The following is a 22,037-nucleotide window of genomic DNA, read 5'->3' on the forward strand; positions in this document are numbered from 1 at the left end:
CTTCTTGCCACTTCTCATTTCCTTGCTCCTCTCTGCATTGGAAATGCTAAAAAAAAAAAAAAGCGTAAGCAGAACTGGCTTCTATTTAGTTTGCTTATATGTTGCTGAATACTAGATATAGGATTAAGTGTTTTGGTTTAAAAGACCTTTCAAGTACCTGTCTGGCAATAAGCTATGTGATGGCCACGCACACACACACATACACACACACACACACACACACACATTTACATATAGGCTCACATATATAGGCTGAGGCAAGTCCTAAAGGGTTTGTTGGTTCTTTTCTCAATTGCGCTCCCTTGGACACAGCCATCAGGGGTGGGTTGGTGCTACTGATTCTGCTAGCATTGTCGACATAATAATATATACTGCCAGGGATTTGAACTCAGGTCCTCCTGACTCCAAAGCTGGAGCTCTATCTACTGCACCACCTCACTGCCCCAAGAACTCAAACCTTTTTTTAAAATGTTAAAAATGGTTTTAATATATAATTGGGTGAAAATAATATTATATATATATATATACATATATACATATATACACATATACATATATATACATATATACATATATACATATATATACATGTATACATATATATATATATATATATGGATATATATATATATATATATATGGATATATAGAGCTACTTTAAATGTAAAGAATTCAGTCAAATGTTTTAATGAGAGCTAACGTTTACATAGCACTTCATTTGATCCTCACAATAATGATGTGATGTAGGTACTATTGTGACCTCCAGTTTACAGATGAGGAAACTGAGAGGCAGACAGAGGTTAAATGGCTTCCCTAAGGTTATACAACCAGTAAGTGCTTGAGGCAGGATTGAGAACTCAGGTCTTCCGGTCTCCAATGCTCACTATCCACGTAACTCCCTCAGTGTATGATGCCATGCATTATATTACTAGCCTGTTGAGTATTACCAAAGGATTGATGGTTTGTCAGTCATTGCAAACCAGTCTCACTAAATTCAGGAAGGCTTATCATCAAATTGTCTATACAGCGATGAATTTTTTTTTTTACCACAGTAACTGATGAAGAGTATTCAGTCAATGTAGAGGTTAATATAGATCTGCCTTGGTGAGGGGTATACCACACTCAATAACTCAGAAATTCTTAGAATATTGAAGTTGAAGCACATGATACTAAATCCCTAGCTTAAGCAATCCTCCCATTATATCAAGCCCTCTCCCCAAATGCTTATACTGAATTGGCTGGTCAATGCAGTCAAATTGGTTGGACTGGTTTGTGACTGTGGGCAGAGGCTTTGTGGGTGTCCGCGTCAATGTCTTCTTTCTGCTCTGGGCTTCTTCTCAGGGTTGAGTGAGTACCACACTCTCCTGGGGACCCGTAGTGAGCAATCCTAGCCAGGAAGTGTCACATTTAGTTGAAAGCCATGATTAGTGCTGAGCCACTGGGGGGAAAAACAGATAGAAAGTAAATGAAGTGACTTCCAATGAACAGGCAAACATGAGTCAATGAGCAGTGAAAATCAATGAAGCAAAAGTGGACCGTTTTCCTCTCATTGATTTCCCCTGCTCATTGTTGATTGGAGGTGGCTTCAGCTACTTTCTTTTCACATCTTTTGATTAGAAATAGCTCACATTCCTGTAGCACTTTAAGATTTGCAAAGGATTTTACATATATTATATCCATTTGGGCTTCATAGCAACCTTGCAAGGTAAGTAGCATAGGTATTATTACCCATTCTTTATAGATTAGGAAACAGATTTGGAGAAATTAAGGGATATACCAAGTGTCACACAGTTATTTGGCAATGAAGCTAGGGCTTGGATCCAGCTTTCTTGAATCCAGGTCCAAGGATCATTCCATTGCACCATTCTTCCTGATTGGGATGAGGAGTGGGGAGTCTCAAAGTTGCCCTCTATGAATCCTTGCCTTACATGCTATAAAAGGTATCCAATGTACACCTCCCACCCCCATCCCCATTCACTGGAATGTTCTCAGAAATGGTAGAGGAGCATAGCTAACATTCTCGCTACAGCGCCAGTCCTTATTCACAATATGCTTGAGGGCAGAGGACAACTAGTCTCAGTGACATGCCTGGTCTATCCAAAGGATGTAGCTTTCACAAAGTTAGAGTGGGAGAAGGAGAGGTAAAGGAGACTGATGGCCCAAGTGAAAGTAGTAAATAGAGATCAGGGAAATGACATTTAGGAAGCCTGGACTGGCGCTGGAAGAAAGACAAAGATTATGATCTCAAATGTTCTTTCTAAAATTCTCTGATTTTATAACCAGAGGCTAACGTGTGATCCTGCAGATAGGGCATCAGAGGTCATTGGAAAATGGCAAGAAAAATGAGTTCAATAAATGCACGTGGAATCGATTGCAGAATAGGCTTTCAAGGGCAGGGATCACAGAGGAAGAGGTCACCACCATTTCTTGTCACTGGTGAGTGAATTATAGAGTTGAGCTTGAATCTGTCTTCTTAAGCCCAATCTCCAACTCTTATTCCTTCAAGAAACAAAATACCCTCTACTCAGGGGTCCCTCTGCCACTAATAAATACTTTAACCTTACTTTCCAATCTATCACATTTCTCTGGCCAATAGAATACAAGCTCCCTGTGGACAGACATTGTTTCATTTTTGTCGTTGAATCACTAACAATTAGCATAGTGCATGACAACATACTAGGAATTTAATTTTTCTGAAGCCTTTGATACAATAGATCTGCATCATCTCCTGAATACTCTCCTCTCTAAGTTTTCATGACATTGTGTTCTCCTGGTTCTCCTCCTACCAATCTGTTAGCTCCTTTTCAGCCTCCCTAAAGTCTAAGTCATACCCTCTTAACTGTGTGCATACTTCAAGGTTCTGTCTTGGGCCTTCTTCTCCTACCCGTCTATGAACTCCCATGGACTATGAGCATTCTACAGATAGTGAGGAGGACTGGATGAGTAAGGTACATTTGTCAGATGAATTTTGTGTATCACAGAAGACTGCATTCATAGAGTTGGAGCAAATAGGGATAGAATTATGTGTAACGACAGGCAAGCCTGGAGTTTTTCTTTAATAACATTGCCTCTGTGTATGCTAGCCCTCTCATGGAACACAGCATTGGGCATAAAACCAGGAACCACAGGCAGAAAGAAGTGGAGGGTCTAAATAGTATTCAATTATCTAGATAATAAATCCTACAAATTATTTTTGAAAGACTTGGACACCTCTCTTTCGGAATCTCCAGCCATTGAGAGCAAAGAATCTCACCATGCCTTTCAATTCTAAAAACATGAATGTGTATATGTGTATGTGTATTGCATGTGTATGTGTATGTAATGCGTACACAAATACACATATGTACATTTGCATATATATGTATATGGATTTCTTGAATATAAAGAATGTGCCTGGTGTGATACAATATTAGGACACTTTTTGGATGGATTTGGTATCAAAAAAGCCTGGATTGGTTTGACTACAGATATGTTGCAAGATACAAAGCCACGTGGCAATGGGAGGAGGCAAGGAGGGAACAGATACTGAAGCAATGGAGAGAGGCGGCCCCTGTTTATGAAGCTGTACTACTGTACTGAGGAGTGCCCTACTCCTCTAGAATGCAGAGAGACACAAAGAGGAGCCATGCTGCGGAGCAAACGGTGGACACAGGTGACCCAAACCAACTATGACAGTGAGGCATAAGCCAGTGGAGGGGAAAGTGGTTTTTTTGAAACCAACTTTGTGTGTTTTTGGAAACAGTAAGAAGACTCTAAGTCATTCCTTATTTGGGGCACATACACAATTTAGTGGGTGTGACTTGGACTGCAACAAAGGAGGGTGAAAAGGAGCTATCAGATCAGTAGGAGAAGCAGGAGAATACAGTGTCATGGAAACCTAGAGTGGCAAGAGTATTCAGGAGGTGATGTGATTTATTTTATCTAAGGCTTCAGAAAATTGTCAATTGCTTAATATGTGTCAAGCTCTAGTCTAAGTATTAAGTGATTCAAAGACAAAAAATGGTTTGAGCAGAGATTTCTTCTCTCCTGGTAAAGAATAAATTTGTTCTTTTTTTTCATCTGGTAAATTATAATTTGTAGAACTCCAATTTCTGTATGCTTTTTGCTTGGATAAATGTGTTTATACACATTCACTATTTGTGATGGTTTTTTTGTAACAGCATTTGGTGGGAATGGGCCAAGCTGGTGAACATAATCTTGGGTCAACCCTTTCCCTTAAATGTGATTAGTGAAATGGCTTTTGTTTTGAACCTATAAAATTATATCCTACAGGCCAGTAATATTTTAGGGGATAGATAGATATAAATCAAGCCTAACACTCCTTTTGGAGATGGGCAATGAAAGGAGCAAATGCCCAGCCATATATTTATATTTCAACTACTCCCCTCAAGGCAGAAATCTCAGTCTTTCTTGGAGCCAGATTCCAAAGATAGTGATGTATGCTGCTTAAGACCCAGGCATCTATATATTTAGAAAACTCACATGAACATACATATTACGTAGGTACATGTATGTCTTATACATAAATGACTGAGAAATCTCTCCCTTCCTGTTGTGTTGAGAGTCTGATTGATTTAGGATGTAGCACAGACAGCCTAGTTTCCCCATCTCCCTCCTATGTGAAAGTAGCAGGAAAATGGGAGAAAGATTGAAATGAACCTTCTATTTTAGGGGACTGGGAGAGAAGATAAGTTGTTATTCTTGGGCCCCAGGTAATGACAGTGATTGATGATGTTGCATTGCCTTGATGTTACTATGATTTTATTAATTTGGATCTAGAATCAATTCCCTTCTCCATTGCTTGCTATTGACATGACTGTAGGAAAGTCACTATACGTTTCTAGGCCAAAGTTTCCTCATCTGCAAAATGAGGGAGTTGAACTACATGATTTCCCAACATTAAATCTTATAATTTAACACCCTATGTTCAAATTAAACTGCTTGCTGAATTACTGTCTTGAGGTTTGAGTGACAAATAATATTTGGCTCTAGAAGCACAAGGAGGGGCCTGTAGACAGGGACCATCCAGTAAAGTGACAAGTATGGTGGACAGGTATTCATTAACTGATCCCAGGTTCAGTGGGGAAGAGGTGAAGTGCTGGGTGATTGACAGCTTATGTTTGGGTCACACCTCTTATTACCTTATATGGGCCTCATTACATAAAGTCTAAATGACTTCAAACAGCTGTTAGACTAGCTATTTAGGATGTTATGATTTGCTGTCAGACCTATCAATCAACTTCCATATGACTACTTGAGTTGTATGTAGTCTTGAGGTTTCAGAAGTCTTTCAATCAATTTTTTATATAAGCATGATATCAAAGAAGGACCTCATCATCTTTTCCCAGAGAAAGGGCATCCTATAGCTTATCAATACCATTCCTAAAATGTTCAAAATTGAACACAATTGTTCAAGTGTGATTTGATCAGTTTGAATGAGCCATCTCTTCTAAAAATAGACTCGGCGCTTCTCTTAATAAAGCCTAACACGGAATTCATATTAGTAGTAGTATTAGTAGCTGCTATATCATGCTGTTGACTCACATTGAGCTTGAAGTCCACTAAAATCCCTAGATCTTTTTCAAACAATTGTGTTAGAGATTCACACCTCTCACAGCTTGTTCTATTGAACTCAAATATAAAATTGGACATTTTCCCTATCAAATAAAATCTTATTCAAGTCAGCTCAATAGTTTGTCCTCTCCAGTTCCTTTTGGGTGCTGATTCCATCATCCAATATGTTAAGTATCCTTTGTAACTTGGTTTCATATGACTCTCTGATAAATATGTTGTCTTTTTATCCATATCATTCAATATAAAATGTTAAATTGCACAGGCCCAAGCATCTCTCTGATGTACTTCACCTAAGTCACACAGAAGGGCTTTAGGTTTCTTCTTCTTATCAGACTTATTAACAATACTGGAAGCTTCAAAGAAGAAGATTCAGGCTTTATATAAAGAGGGACTTCCTAACAATCAGAGCTATCCAAGGGTAGATTTGGCTGTATCAGAATGTGATGAGTTCCTCCTCTTTGGACAAAGGCCAGATGACCATTTGTTGGGTATGGATTCTTTGCAATAACCACTGAGGTTTCTTTCAACTCTGAAATAATGTTATTCTCCTAAATTGAAATTCCCTTTGGGAGATTTTGTATGTAAGAATTTCATGAAGAAATGTATGAAATCTAGATAAACTCTATCTTCAGCACACTCTTGATGATCTAGTAACACTGTCACAAAGAAGAAATGGAGTTCTTTCGGGATGGCTTATCTTTGATGAACTTCTGCCATCTCTTTGTGATCCCACCTCATTTTACAGATGGTCATTAATGGTCCCTTTTAGAATCTATTCTACAACTTTGCTGGAAGTCAAAGTCACATCTACTAGCCTATAGTTTCCAGACTTCATTCTTGATTCTTTTCTGAAAGTCAGGACATCTGCCTTCCTACAATCCTGTGTCCCCTCTTCTAATTTCCATGATTGTTTATAGATCACTGACAACAGTTTAGTAGTCATATTTGTGAATTCTTTCAGGACTTACAAGCTTAGCTACAGGCATGCAACTTTGTAGGCCTCATTAAGAGCAGCTAGGTACTCTCTTGTTTTATTATGTATTTCAAATCCTAAGTAGTGATTTTTTCCTGCACTTTCTAGTTTACACATTATTTTCCTTAGTAGAGAAAACAGAAGCAAAATAGGAGTTGAGTTGTTCTCCCTTATCTACATTGTCCACTATCTTTGCCCCATCCACCCTCAGCAGTGCACTAGACTATTTTTATCCTTTGACTTAGCAATACCATTACTAGGCCTATACCCTAAAGAGATCAAAGCAAAACAAAAAGGATCTATATGTACAAGACTCTTTATAGTGGCTCGTTAGTGGTGGCAAAGACCTGGAAACTGAGAGAGTTCCCATCCATTGGGGAATAGCTGAAAGAATCATGGCATATCAATGTAATAGAATACTATTATACTATGATAATGTAGTAATGCAGTACTGTCATACAATGATAAAGAGGATGGTTTCAGAGAAAACAACATAGTAAAGACAAACAACTTTGAAAGACTAAGACTTCTGATCAATTAAATGACCAGCCTCTATTCCAAACGACCTATGATGAAGAATATTAACCACCTCCTCATAGAGAAATGAATTCAAGATGTACAATGAGATATACATTTTTACATAGTCAATATCAACATTTCTTTTCCTTAACTCTGCATATTTCTTATAAGAATTTATTTTTTATTTTTTCTCTGTTTCTGATTATATTCCTTTCCCTCACCTCCCCAGCAAGATGTACCTTATAACAAAAATATTTTTTAAAAAGAAGAAAAGAAGTAGTTCAGTTATACTAACCTACAATTTAAAGGAGGCTGACAGTATATGCAATAGTTTACCCCAATAAACACTCATCTCTGCAAAAAAAAAGAGAGATATGAATTTTCTCATCCATTCACCAGAGCCAGATGATGTATTATAATTAGACAGCATTTACACACTGTTCATGTCTTTTTACAATCAAATTTATTTTTTTTAAATATTATTTTTATTCTCAACTTAAACACTCCAAAATAAACATTTCTTCATATACAGCAGATCACAAAGAAGGAAATTCTGCATTATTTTCAAAACTATCCTGTTTGTCTGTGCTCTCACATGGACTTCTTTTTGTTCTGTTTATTAAAAAAAATGTTTCATTGGTCTTCTATTTTTTTTTGGCATCCCTATTGTTAATCCTACTTTCCCCAAGCCTACCAATTAAAAACTGGGAGAAGAAAAAACACATAATAACAAGTACGCCCAGACAAGCAAAACAAATCCACACAGTGGTCATATCCAGAAATGTATGTCTCTTTCTACATTTTGCGTCTATTACCTCTCTGTCAGGAGATGTTTCTTCACGGTTATAGATTTGATCAGAGTCCTTAAGTCTTTCAAAGTTGTTTTATTGTGCAGTAGTTTTGTCCTTGAATAAAGTGCTCTGATTCTTCTCACTTCAGAAGCGAAGTGACCAGTACAGCTGCATCAGCTCCTAATCCAATATCTTCTGAAATAACTTCTTTCATTATTTTTTATGGTATAATAATATTCTATTATATTTGAATACCACATTTCATTCAGCCATTCCCAAAATGATGGATAGCACCTTAGATTCCAGATCTTTTCTTTTCTTTTTTTTCTCTTCCTCTTAGTAGTCTCCTTTTAGGATCAGGATGTTTGTTTTGATTATGGTTTAACCTCTTCCTCTCCCCTCACAAGCATTACCTGCCTCCCCCTACTTGCTTCTCTGTTTAATTTGGCGTATTTCAATACCAAACTGTCAGCGTGTGTGTTCAACTCACAGATAAGAGTGCCATCTGATGCCAGCTCTACAAAAAAAATCTTACTCTTCTTTTGTAAACTCTTTTTCTGAAACATTCCAATTATGAGAAATATCGAATATCTCTCCCCTCTTTCTCCTTTCTACAATAGGGTATTCCTTTTCCCCTGCCTCCTCTTTTTCTACTTAGAACTCTTAAAATAGAACCAACCCACCCAGCCTAAGTCCTCTGTTTTTATCATATAACTTCTTCAGTAACCTTTGAAAATATAATGATTCTGAGGAGATGCTTTATTCTCCCACTATCAGAACAGTATCACTACCTCATCATATAGCACTTTCCAATGATGCAAATCAATTTACTTTTCAAATATTCTTTTGACTCTTCTATTTATATTTCAAGGTTCTCAATAAGTCTTTTCATCAGAAATGCTTGAAAAGTCTCTATTTTATTAAAAGTCTCTCTTTCCTACTTACTCTCCTCCCTTGCTTCCAGATTATATAGTAAATTCTTCAAGGCAAGTTATTCTTGGTTATAAGACTAGCTCTGTTGCCTTTTGAAATACTGTATTCTAAGATCTCCTCAAATTTATAGTAGAAGCTTCCAGGTCTTCTGTGACTTTAATTATGGTCCCTTGGTACTTGAGCTTCTTCTTTCTGGGTGCTTGTGATATGGAAGTTCTGGATATTAGCTATTAACTTTCCTGGGATTTTTCCTTTTGAGGTTTCTTTCAAGAAATTATCATTATTATCTTTCTATCTTTGGTTTACTCTCTGGTTTTAATATATCCAGCAATATTCATTTGAGATTTCTTGAAACCTAGTGTATAGATTTTTTAAAAAATTATGGTTTTTATGGAGTCCAGTGATTCTTAAATTATGCTTTCTTGACTTAATTCCTAGGTTAGTTGTTTTTATATGAGTTATCTTATATTTCCTTCCATTTCTCCCCAAATTTTCCTGCTATTTCTTGCTATTTCATTGAGTCATTGATTTCTCTTTGGGCTATTTTGGTTTTCAGGGAGTCCGTTATTTAGTAAGATTAATCACTTTCTCTTCTAAGCCATTTATTCTACTTCCAGTTCTTTCCTCCAAATAATTTATTTCATTATTTCTCTTGCTTCATTTCTTCTGGATATTCATGTAGACATTATGGGAAATACATGTTTTTCCTTTGAATCTCTGCTTGCAATTATTACAAAGTTTCTTTTCTAGGGTGGACTCCCGCACCGATTTCTGCCTCTTGGGGTTAGGTCCTTCCAGATCTTTGAGGTTCATAGGATGCCTCCAGACAGAGTACTAGGGACCTGGTAGCTTTTAGGTGTCCTGGCTATTTAGAGTGCTGTTATGCCATTCTGGCTGTCGCCATTCTGGGTGGCCTCTGAAGTTCCTGCTTTGGGTTTAAGATAACGTAGGACTTTCCCTCCACACTAGGGCTTTCTCAGGAGAGCCCAACACTCTTACTACCTTCAAATACAGATCCTCTTTCCAGGTTATACTTATCCTCTCTGGTCACACTGAGAGGCATCAGATTTGTTTCCCTCTGCTGGTGCTGGCTTTGTTAGTGGTGCCTTTTCCTATTGCCCACAGATAACTTTTTGTGCAGTTCTGGGAAAAAAGAAGTTAATGCAGTTTCTCATTGGATTTCTTGATTGTCTTCCTAAGGGCTATAAAAGAAAAACAAAACTTATCCAAATTGATGACACCTATCCACTTTGGGAATAGCATTGTATATTAAGAAAGTAATGCAAATAAATCCAGGAATGAGTGGGAAGCATTTTTTTTCTTGAAAACCAGAACAAAATTGCCCTTTTCCAATTTTTCCATGTACTTTCACATATCACGTACGGTGGCTCACTAGTCATAGCTGCCAGTTCTTTCAAAACCCAAGGACGTAGTTCAGCAGGCCAAGTGACTTGAATTCAGCAAAGACAACTAGGCACACTCTTCCTTTTCTCCTTCTTTATCCATATATCAACTCCTTAGCAGTCATTTTTTTGTTCTTGAGCAGGGAATTACCATCTACTCATCCTCTTCTCTGCTTCCTTTCCTCCTTATTGATAGCTTTGATGGCTTTACTCTGCCATTCTTAGGGGGACAAGTAGCTTTTTTTCCCTCAGAGCATATAATTCTCTCCTCTTTAGGAAGATCCTTAAGTTCTCCCTGGACAGCTATCCCTTTCCTTTCCCTTCCTTTCTCTTTTGTTAACACTTTCCTATTGTCTATCACCCTGACTAAGGTTGTCTTCCCTCCTCCACCTCAGATCTTTTTATTCCCTTGTTGAAGTTTTTTTTTTTTTAGGACACTTCAATCTCCCCAACAATCTGGAGTAGGGAGGAATATTTTTTCAGTTCTTTCAACTCCAGGAAGGAGATCCTAGAGGACCCTTGCAATACAAATAACAGTTGCTGTACTATGGCAGAAATATCAACCTCACAAATTACTACACAATTTCCCCTATTTCTCCATCATGGCTGAGATTTTCAGCTTCTTTCTTCAAATTACTTGTGCACATTTATACCTCAGCCCTAAGCATCTAGACAACATCACTCGGATTCCTTTCCTTTGTCTCTTGAAACCCATAGCTACGGCCACATTTTTTACCTGCTCTGCAGCCTTGTTCCAATTTCCAATCTATTTCACCAATTAGCCCTACTCACAAATCCCCTCAATTAATTTGCTTATCCAGTTATTTTTCAACTTAACTTTTCTCAATTCATTTTGTCTTGCCAACTACTTTACCCTTTTTGAGTCTACCTCTTTAAATCCTACTGTCTGGTCCTTCTTGATCTTCCTTGATCCTACTCCCCATTTCCTTTAAATTTTCCTTAATTGCCCTTTATCTTGCTTCTCTTACAACAATCATGTAGGATCTAGACCAGTTTCTGAATCTAGAGATAATTTTTTTCACATTTTCCTCAATTTTTTCCAAATTTTGCCAAATTTCTCTTCCTCAAATTCAAACTCCAAACTACCTTATTAATCCAAACTCCTCCAAGCCACCTATATAATTTCTTGTCTTTCTCATTAGGCTCAAGGTTTTCTGTCTTCTACTCTGTCTCCCACAATTTTCTCCCACAAAAGCCGGAAGTAGAAATGTTGCATTTCATCCTCTTGAATTAAATACAAACTTCTCTGCTGGGCATTTAAATCTCTTCATGACCTTGCTCCATCCTACTTTTCCAGTCTCCTTATACATTACTCTCCTTCATGAACTCTACAATGCAGTCATACTATTTTTCTTGTTCTCTCTATTTCCTCTGCCAGCTGCATGCCTTCACATTGGCTGTCCCCTAGGCCTGGAACACACTCTCTCCTCTCCTCTTCCTCGCTAAATTCCTACTTTCTTTCAAAGCTCAGTTTAATGCTATCTTCCACGTGGGGATTTTCTGATCTCACAGTTGCTAATATCTCTATCCCATGACCTTGTATATACTTCTATATGTACAAGTCTCCTCAATAGACTATAAACTCTGAGGACAGGGACAGGGTTTGGATCCCCCATACCTTGCCCAGGACCTGCTGTACAGACCTATCCTATGGTATCTTCTTAGTAAATGCTTATTGGTTAGTGTTGTTTTATACATTATATGTCTTTATTCAGTGCATCAATGTTCAAAGTTATTGCCATACTCAAATTTATCATAGAACCTTGTCTAATTTTGATGTGTGCATGGGAGACACTTTGTTTGACGAGAGTATTTAAGGTGGCATTTTTTTTCCGTCTAGGTCAATTAAAATAAAAATAATAAATAGACATGGAATTAACTTTTCTATTAGACTATGAGCTCCTTGAGAGCAGGAACTGGGTTCGTGGTTGTTTTTGCCTTTTTTTGTTTCTTCATCACTTAGCACAGCACCTGACACATAGTAAGCACTTAGTAAATGCTTGTTGAGTACAACTCTCAGTAACTTGTATGTCCATAAAGATGTGTCCTCATAGAAAATTATCTTTGTCAGTGTGTTTCCTCTCTTCTTGTGTTTTCATAAATTTTATCCAAATATTCTCTTTAAGATTCCTTTCCCCTCTGTCTCAGCAGAGGACCTCACTCACTTCATACATTACTGAAAAAAATGAAGCCTCCCATCCTCAGGTCCCTCTTTTTTTCCAATTTTGCATTTCAAGTCTTTTCAACACCAACCCCCATTCTCAACTTGGTCACAGCCTCAGAAGAAAAAACAATGGTTCTTCTCGTCACCAATATCAATGTTTCTTCTTGTTCCCTTGATTCCTTTCTCTCCTGTCTCCTCCAGAAGATCACCTCCACCATCATCACCTTTCTCTCCCTAATTTCCAGCTTCTCTTTATCCACCATCTCCTTCCCTATTGCCTATAAATATGCACTGATCTCCTCCATCCTTAAATAAAAAACTTTCACTTGATTCTACCATCCCCTCAAGTTATCATCATATCTATCTCCATCCTTTTGCAGACAAACTCCATTTTTCTTTAATTGATTCCATTTTCTCTTACCTCCTAATCACTTTCCAATCCCTTGTTCTTTAGCTTAGGTCTTCACCACTCCTTCTTGACTTCTCTGCAGTGTTTGAAACTATAGAACACCTCCTCCCTCAGAATGTTCTCTAATCTTTAGGTTTTCATGATACTGCTGTCCTGGCTCCCTCCCATTCTAATGTCTGACCAGTCCTTCTTAGCCTCTGTGTCCTGTTCTCCATGTGTTGAATATTCCGAAGTTCTGTCCTCTTCTCTTTCCCCAGTGCACTCTGTCTTATGAACTCATTAGTACCCACGGGTTCAGATATCTTCTCTCTGTAGATGAATCTCAGCTCTACATATCTAACCTTTATCTCTTTCTGAGCTCCAGTCCCACATCTTCAGCTACCTGCTAGACAGCTACAATATGGACATTCCAAATAACAAATCCAAATCAGAAACCATGATTTTTTTTCTACAAACTCACCCGTGTTCTCAACTTCCCCATTTATGTTTAGGGTACCACCAATTCTTCCAGGTTTGCAGTAGATATTGATATCTTTCATTGAAGTCCTACTCTGATGTCATATCCTAGCAAGAAAATGACCTCAGGTTCTCAACTCACTACCATAGGAATGTAAGTTCATGACAAGTTCTAAGCTGGAAAAGCTTTGTGTATAAGCTCATACTGTTGATTAAGTCAGGTTGGTAACAGACTCTATGTCTGTCTTCAGAGTACCAGCCTCTTTAAATTCAGAGGCACATAATAGAATTGTAAGATCAGGGCTGGAAAGAACTTCACATACCAGAGGTTTCATCACCAGATGATGAATGTTACAGTCACAGCAACTCAAAAAGTCACCTATTATAATCTCCATAAAAGGGAATAGCCATACTAGCAAGATCAAAAGACTTTCTCTCCTTTTTGTCCTTACTTTCTACATATAAATATTACAACATATCAACAAATGTATGTCTAAACATATTTGCCTATAATATATACACACCTTTATATATCCTTATGATATGGAAGAGAAAGACTGTCTTTGGAACTGTCATATAGAAAGGCCCAAGATCAGGCATGCCTACATATTTCTACATAAGGACAAATTGAGAATTGTATTTTACCATTTCCCCAACATTACACACACACGCACACACACCCCTCTCCTCTTCTATACTTCCTGTCAATACTCTGGTCCTAGATTCCAAATCTGCCTCCATTCCACCTGATACCCTCACTGTACTCCTAAATACACTACTTGAGTTTTTTTTAACTTTTAAGAACTAGGGAAGAAGTTTGAAAGTTACTTTTGGAGCAAATTCTATGACCTGTTTCCCCCCTTCTACCAGTTTCCTGGATATAGATGCTCTATTCCCACTCTTTCCCTTCACCCACCATCCTCTCCCTTCAAGTTTGAACACAAAGAAAATGAGAGTGTTTTAATTCAGTGAACTCTGAATTAGAAAGTTGAACATATGTCAATGCCTTCTCCGAAGGCTCCATCAAACTTGAGATTCCCCTGAACTATATACATACACTCAGGAACATTAGAAGTGAGGGGTGGGGGAGGTCAGAGTTGGAAGAATTAGATTAATTGACAAGTTTTTCTCCTCTATTGCTTTGATGCATTCTGAATTCTAGAAAATTCAACGGAATCTTCCCCAAGGAAACATAAAGGGAAGCACCTTATACAATAGAAATAATGATCGTCTTAACAGCAGTCGCAGATGCACAAAAACGCGTCATCTGTGTCCATGTGTGCATTGTAGCCCCAGAGTTTCAGGTCTCTAAAGATGACCCCTGCTCTTGCCTGGGCGCATTCTCTGAGTCCAACAAGCGGTGGCACTGTTGCTCTTGAAACAGAAAGGACCATGGCTGCTGAATACAAGAGCATAGAAACCAGAGCCCTCGAAGCCCCAGACAAATGTTTTCATTTGAAAGGTAGTGAAAGAGGACCCTCCAGGCTGGTCGCCCTGGGCTGCTGTCTGAATGCTTTTCACTAGGGGAAGCCTCTTGGGAATACACAGGATTTTGTGCTTTGTTTTGAAGGCTCTAATTTTGGAGGGTTGGGGCAGGGTAGTTAAAGTAGTGTCAGAAGGTCTACACTAGAGTGTTGATAACTCCCTCCTCACTCGAGCGGAAGAGATATTTTTCCATCCCTTCTCTCCATGTTTCCTTTTTTTTTTTTTTTAAAGGGAAGGGGATTGTCATGAGAGTGCAATCTGCTCTGAGCTGTGGGAGGAGGAGCTGCTGGACAGCTTCCCCATTGGGAGAGCCTGCTTTCCATGTGGAAGGCAGGTGCTGAAGTGTTTACTTTTAAGATTTGCCTTGATGCAGGTGTCCACAGTGGATCTCTATTCATTTTAAGGTGTATGTGGGAGGGAAGTAATGAGGGGAAGTGGGAAATGCTGACTTGCTTTTAATGTCTACCTTTGTTTGAAGCAGACATGGATAGTTTTTTTGGCTAAGGAGGCCAAATAAAAACAGGCAAGTTCATCCAATATAAGTTTTATTAGCAATTTAAACAGCCCAGTGTGGGGCAGCCAGCACATTTTTGAAAAAGCTTTCAGAGGATATGGAAAGAGATTATAAAAATAATAATCCCAGAGAGAATATTCAGTGGGATTTCAATTAGACTGGATCCTTCTCAGGTCCCCCTTGACCCTCCACATGCTTTTCATAAAACAGCCTTTATATTTAGGCCTTAATCAAAGTCTATTTGCTTAAATTGGCTTTGCCCTGAGATACAGACACCATTTTTGATCCTTTTTTTTTTTTCCATTTCAGAGCTTTCTCGGGGAACACAGAAGGTGAAGACTAGAAGCAGTGGCCCTGCCTGTGTTCTGAGGCCTTGGGTAAACAGTGATTGGACAGAATTTTGTGGCATAGCCCTCTTAAGCTATTTCTTATTAAGCTGTCCTCATTAGTGGCAAGGGCAAAATTTATCCAAGATCTTCAAACTCTCTCCATTGGGGCCACCTGGAGTTGAGGAGAAATAGGAGTTATAGCCTTTGTCTGACCTTGAGGAATGGAAGAAAACTCAGCAGTGAGCCGCAGGACAAAGACCCTGGCTCTTTGCCACCATGGGCATTATTTCTTTCCTTCTACCAACCTAGAGTATCATTAACAAACACTGGCTACTTTGTGCCCAAGGTCACTCTGAAAAGAAAGTTCTAAGCAATAATTCCTCAAGGAACTTACAGTCTCATTGGGAGAGAAAGACAGACAGATTTTTTTGAGATGTTGGGAATAAGCATGGTCCAAATCTATAATTTTATCAGTGTGGGAAACTTCCAGTGTGGAAATTTCCTTTACTAGTGCAGATCACTAATTTGTCCATAATTTATAATTTCAGATTGTTGCCCGGGGCAGTGAGAGCTGAACTGATTTTCACGTGGTCATGTAGCAAGTATGTGTCAAAGGCAGAACTTTAATACGGCTTTGATGCTGAATTGGAACAGTTTAGCAATGGGAAATTGAGAAGGGACCCACCAGGAATTTCTAACCCTAAATAAGAGTGAGGCTTCTAATAGAGACTGTGCCCTTAGTGAACAGGAGATTCAGGTTAAAAATAGAATTAGCCCTGAAAGTACTATTTAAAAGAGGCTGCTCTGTGTTCCAAAAAGCTTGATACCTGGAGTATAGGAGAGGAAATACCCACTTCTTCCAAATGCTCAGTGAAACAGACATACCTCTTCTTAGAATTTGGAACACAGAGCAGCCTCTTTTAAATAGTTATGAAAACTATTTAACATCTGCTTTATACTTTTTGATTATATTCTGGGCCTGTTGCTCACTTGATTAATTCAGTGACCTCAGCTGAGTGGGGAAATAACTCTGTTATCCTGATTACATTCTCAGCCATCTCTGATTACATTGAGGTAGGGAGGACGGAAAGGTAGGCATGCACACACTTGTTTGTAGAACTGTACCATAGTTAGCAAATGCAACATGCCACACTCTCCTGCATGTCACGCTCGGGCAAATTATGAGCCCCCATTGTGTCATCTTATTGTAATATGTTTCTACTTCCTGAAAATCACAAATGGTATTTGGGAAATATTTTCCCTTATTTTGAGTGGAATTTATTCCAGGTATGGAAAATGGCATAAATAAAAGAGGGAGATGAAAGAGGACAGCATGAAAACAGGGGACAATGAATACTCCACTTCATCTGGAACAAAGAAGAGTCAACTATCCAGGCTATGGTGACCCAAGAAACTGGCTATTGATAAAGACTTTTTACGCAATTTTAAGTTACATGAATCAGCAAGAATTAGAACATTTTCCCAATTGGTTTATAGCATTAAGAAATAGCCCTATGCGGCAATTAAGCATTGCAACATGACCAATCATGGGTAAAATTAAGGCTTATAGTATACAGTTTATGTTTATATGTTTATAGTGTGTGTGTGTGTATATATATATATATGTATATGTATATGTATATGTATATATATATGTATATGTATATATATATATATGTGTATATATATATATATATATATATATATATATATATATATATAAAATCCCTGAGAGAATATTCGGTGGGATTTCAATTAGCCTGGATCCTCTCAGGTCCCCCTTGACCCTCCACACACTTTTCATAAAACAGCCTTTATTTAGGCTTTAATCAAAATCTATTTGCTTAAATTGGCTTTGCCCTGAGACACAGATACCATTTTTGAGTTATAGTATATGTTTACACAAAAAATGAGTAGCATCTATCTTGGGGTTCAAACACATACACATACACATAATTCAAATAAAACAAAGTAGAGGTAGGGTATACCAAGCACAAAATGCAATTTGAAGAAAGGGTGGGTATCAAGCAAATCCTCTAAGCTCTTATGGCCATTGTTAGCCAAAACCTGTGAACCACTAATTGTTATATACTAAGTTGTCATCATTTAGTTAAGTGTGAATAATTAGTAGTGCTGTATCTTCTACCTTCACCAAGGTCCCAAAGTTTAGCTTCTGTGGCAGTCATTCAAATGCACTAGAAGAAAATACAGTGTTTGGTATGGAAAGATAGAGATAGAGCATTTTTTGACTGACCAAGCATGGGATGCATGGTTAGGAAAGATAGAGAAGCTTTGAATTCCTCAATAATGTTGACCTAACAGTTCTATGGCCCTGAAACAGAATGTTGTTGTTATTGTTTTTGAAATTGTATTTCATGCTTGGTGTAACTGCTTTGTAGCCTGTGCTCTTGGCATCACAAGTAAACTGTCTAACCTGGTCCAAATTCTATGTGACTGAAATTGGAAGACGTGGATGTTTGCATGAGCCAACAGTCAGCTGGGGAGAGAGCTGCCAATGAATTCCTTAGTCGGTTACTTCTCAGGTGATTGGTTCAGGCCCAGATTACACAAATGTGTCCAACGTTGGTTCTCCAGGCAGTTTGTTTTTAAGAGTATACCAAGTGCTTCTGTATTGTTGATGATGTATGTAGTTGTCTCTATGAGAATGAAATCAGTCTGGAAATTTTAAAAATCTCTAAAAATACAATTTAACTTCCCATTTTTTAAAAGGTGGATTTGCTTCTTGTTTCCCCACTTCCAGTGTCAAGAGATGAGAGTTGAACTTAGGCCTGGTGGGATTTTACATATTACTCTCTACCCACAGAGACCAACTTTAAAAAAAAGATTTTTTTCAACCAAATGCAATTTTTATTTCTTATTTTTTCCATCTACTCATCCTTTCATCTTTCTAATTCTTTCAAACCTCTGGTCCCTAGTTTCATTTGCAAACAACAACACATTAGCTTTAAAGATCATAGTACTATAGAAGGTCAGAACTAGAAGAGATTTAAAAATCATCTAATCATCAGTCTAACTCTGTAATTTCATAGATGAGAGAATCAAGATGTTCCAGTTAGACAGTGGATTATGAATGAGGCAAATCACCTAAACTCTCCCCAGATTTTTCTTAGCTTCTTCGTGATTAGTTAGCCTATTTGGTTACAGCATCCCACTATGTCAGGGTTTTTTTGTTCTGTTGGTTGTTGTTGTTGTTTTTAAGACTGGGCTTCTCTATCCCACCCAGACTCAAGTTCAGGGGTTACTCAGGGATTCAGCCCCACCCTAATCACCACAGGAGCTTTAACCTTATTTTCATATTCAATAATTTAACATTATTTTCAACCTGGGCCAAGTCTCCCTTTCTTAAGCAACTTGATGACCCCTCACACCTGGGGGATCACTAAATCAATGTCAAATTTAAAGCCACCCATCGGCTTACCCAGGGATGGGGAACCCATCACCCTCTTGGTCCTCAAGTGTGGCCCTTTGACTGAATCCAAACTTCACAGAACAAATCCTTTTATTAAGGACCCCATTGCGGTTCCAAACTCCCAAGCTAAAGAGATCTGCCAATTTCAATCTCACCTGAAGCAGAAATTAGAGGTGTATACCACCATGGATAGTAAGCATCTTACTACTAAAGCCAAGTTTATGGACTCAATCCATGAAAGGCTCATTTAGTTTTCCTCTCTTTTATGATCAACGGCTAATATTCTCATCCAGGTTACATCTCAAATTTACGTACCATTGCTCCAAGAAGTTATCTTAAAGCATATGCTTTAATCAGCATAGTGGAGCTCCCCAAGAATCACTGACACAATGGAGTAAAGGAGTCTCAGCCTCATTTACCAGCGTTCTCACAATTTGGAATATCAGAGCAAGGCAGGAGTGGGTAGCTCTCACAGCTGAAATGAAAAAGTGGAGGTGTAAGGAGGCAATATATGTCATGTGGTCATTTTGTCAACCTTTCTGGTAGCACAACTCATAATCTCCATATAAACATCACTGGCTTAAAATCTTTATCAGTTCTTGGCTTCCTTCTCTTAGTCATTTGGATATAAAAGTATAACTAGGAATTTTAGCACCTGGGGCAAGCAGGGGAATAAAAAAAGGAGCATCTTTACCCTAGAGATTCTATTCCATATCTCCACGGCACAGTTAATGATCCTAGAACCCCAACCTGCAGGAGTCAGAAAGGGTTGCTGGGAAAAGTGGGAGACATCGGGCAGATGACATGATGATAGTGAAAGGCATGGCATTGGTCAGTCCCTCAGTCCTGGAATACCATAATGCAATTCCCAAGAGAAGGAAAATATGGTGACAGAACCCTCAGGGATGGAGTTCTGAAGCCAGATGAGGAAGCAGAAGTAGTTGAGGATCAAAGAAAGGAGTCAGTCTAATTTTGGTACCCCACTCAGGGACCGAGGATTTACATGTAGGTACCAGAGACCCCTTTGTAACTGTTCTCTCTTAGTTTCATGGCCAGATGACCCATGTCTTGAGTGCTGCTCTTTCTAATTCTCTCTCCTTTTCTATTTCTCTCTTTCCTGTCCCTCTTTCTCTCCCCCTCTTCTTCCTCTTCTCCCAACCTCTTTTTCCAGCCTGTATTCTTTTTCACTTTCCATCTGCATTAAAGATGAATTATAAGTATAACAACAATAAATATTGAGGAGATGCAAGACCCAGGCCCCACCTTCAAGGAACTTAAGTGTACTTTAGTAAAGCTCATTCACTACCCAGGGCCACTTTCCCTCACTCATGTCTTCCTTCTCCCTATTTCTTTATATCAAACCAAAGAAAAATGTTTCTCTTATCAGGATATTAGTTGTTTGCTTTCTTTCTTTTCCTTTTATAGATCTTGGATACCTTATGCCAAACAGCGATTGTGTTCTGAACTATTCCACTCAATCCCCCCAAAATATAGGATTTGTGAATACGTGAGACTCTGTTGAAATCTGACTACCCTTTGTTTGATTTTCTTATTCTCCTCCCTATTTCTTCCCCCTTGTACCTACAAAGGCTTCCCTGGGATTGCTGTGACCTTCCTTTTCTTCATTGTTATTTCTCCTGAAAAGCCTCTACCTCAGTGAAGCTTTCCCCTGCTACCTTCCTCTCCTTCCCCTTCCCTTCTATTTAGCAGAAATGACTTGTTGGTCTTCCTTACTATTACAACTCCCACACAATCAGACAAAAGAAGCCCCCACTGCACTAAAAATATAGAGTGTATCAATGTGCTTTACATTGAGTTTCATCTAAAATGTCTTGTTGTTAATATGTAACTCTTTAGGGATTCTCAATCCCTCAGAAATTATGAAGCCCTACTGTTTGCCTGCCTAATTTCAAAACATTTTTAAGTGCTTCCTACTAAAGTTGTCCTATGATATACAAATTCTTGCTTCTTCAAGGATGTGAGGTTTTATTAGTGTGTCTCCTCTTTCTACCAACTCAGATTCCTAACCACTCTATGGTGTGGTAGCTGGTCTACATGAGTTTCTGTGCTAAAAAATACATCATCCAGTGGTCAATCTAGTGATAAACATTGCCAAAATTACCTAGGCTTGTCCTAAAAAGAATACAGGCTAGATAGGCCAGACCTATACTCACAGCCTTTCATCTTGGTAGAACCTGCCAGACCTTGAACTCAGCCGGCATAACCAAGAATCCATGATTCTTATTGATGTAGCATGGGAGTAGGATTTTAGTGAAAGATATGCATGCACTGTTTTCCTCTATGTTTTTGGACAAATATGCAATCTAATTAACATAATTTTCTAGGTAGGGTTCTTTCTGGTATAATATAAATGAAAACTCATAGTCACAGTATTAAAATATATATTGAAATGAGGCTCCAACGACTCACTCAATAGACTCAGGTAAAAGTGCCTTGAATTGTTGTCCCATTCGATCTCTAGCAGCAAGCATGGCAGACCCTAAATGTACCCCACCCCCATGGGGTCTCTCCCAAGAAAGACCCACATACATCCTAGACCTGTGTCCCAGATCATCTACTTGGGGAAAGTTCTCCTACCAGCAAAGGTATCATCCTTCCTTATCGTATATGGATTTTCCTTATACTAGCATATACGTTAGTCCTCCTATCCTTTGTCATCTTGTATGGTTGCTTTCTTCTATTCTCCCATAAGTTCTACAATATTTCAGAGGCCCTCTTTTAGGTCATGAATTCTTAACCTCTTTTCTATCACGGAACATTTTGTAGACTAGGGAAGCATATGGGCCCCTTCTCAGAATAATGCTTTTAAATGCTTAAAATAAAATCACTGGTAAAAAAGTACAAGAAAACCCATTATACTGACATACAGTCATCAAAATATTAAACAAAAATAATTATAAGAACCTCAGGTTAAGAACTGTTGCTCTAGGTCTTTTCACATTTCATGAGAACCAGGGCAGCACACAGACTGTTATCTGTTATCTTTCCACCTGGCTAAACTACCAGGCCCACCTT

This window comes from Phascolarctos cinereus, unplaced genomic scaffold, assembly GCF_003287225.1.
Source record: "Phascolarctos cinereus isolate Bilbo 61053 unplaced genomic scaffold, phaCin_HiC Scaffold_4;HRSCAF=312, whole genome shotgun sequence".
Lineage (NCBI taxonomy): Eukaryota > Metazoa > Chordata > Mammalia > Diprotodontia > Phascolarctidae > Phascolarctos > Phascolarctos cinereus.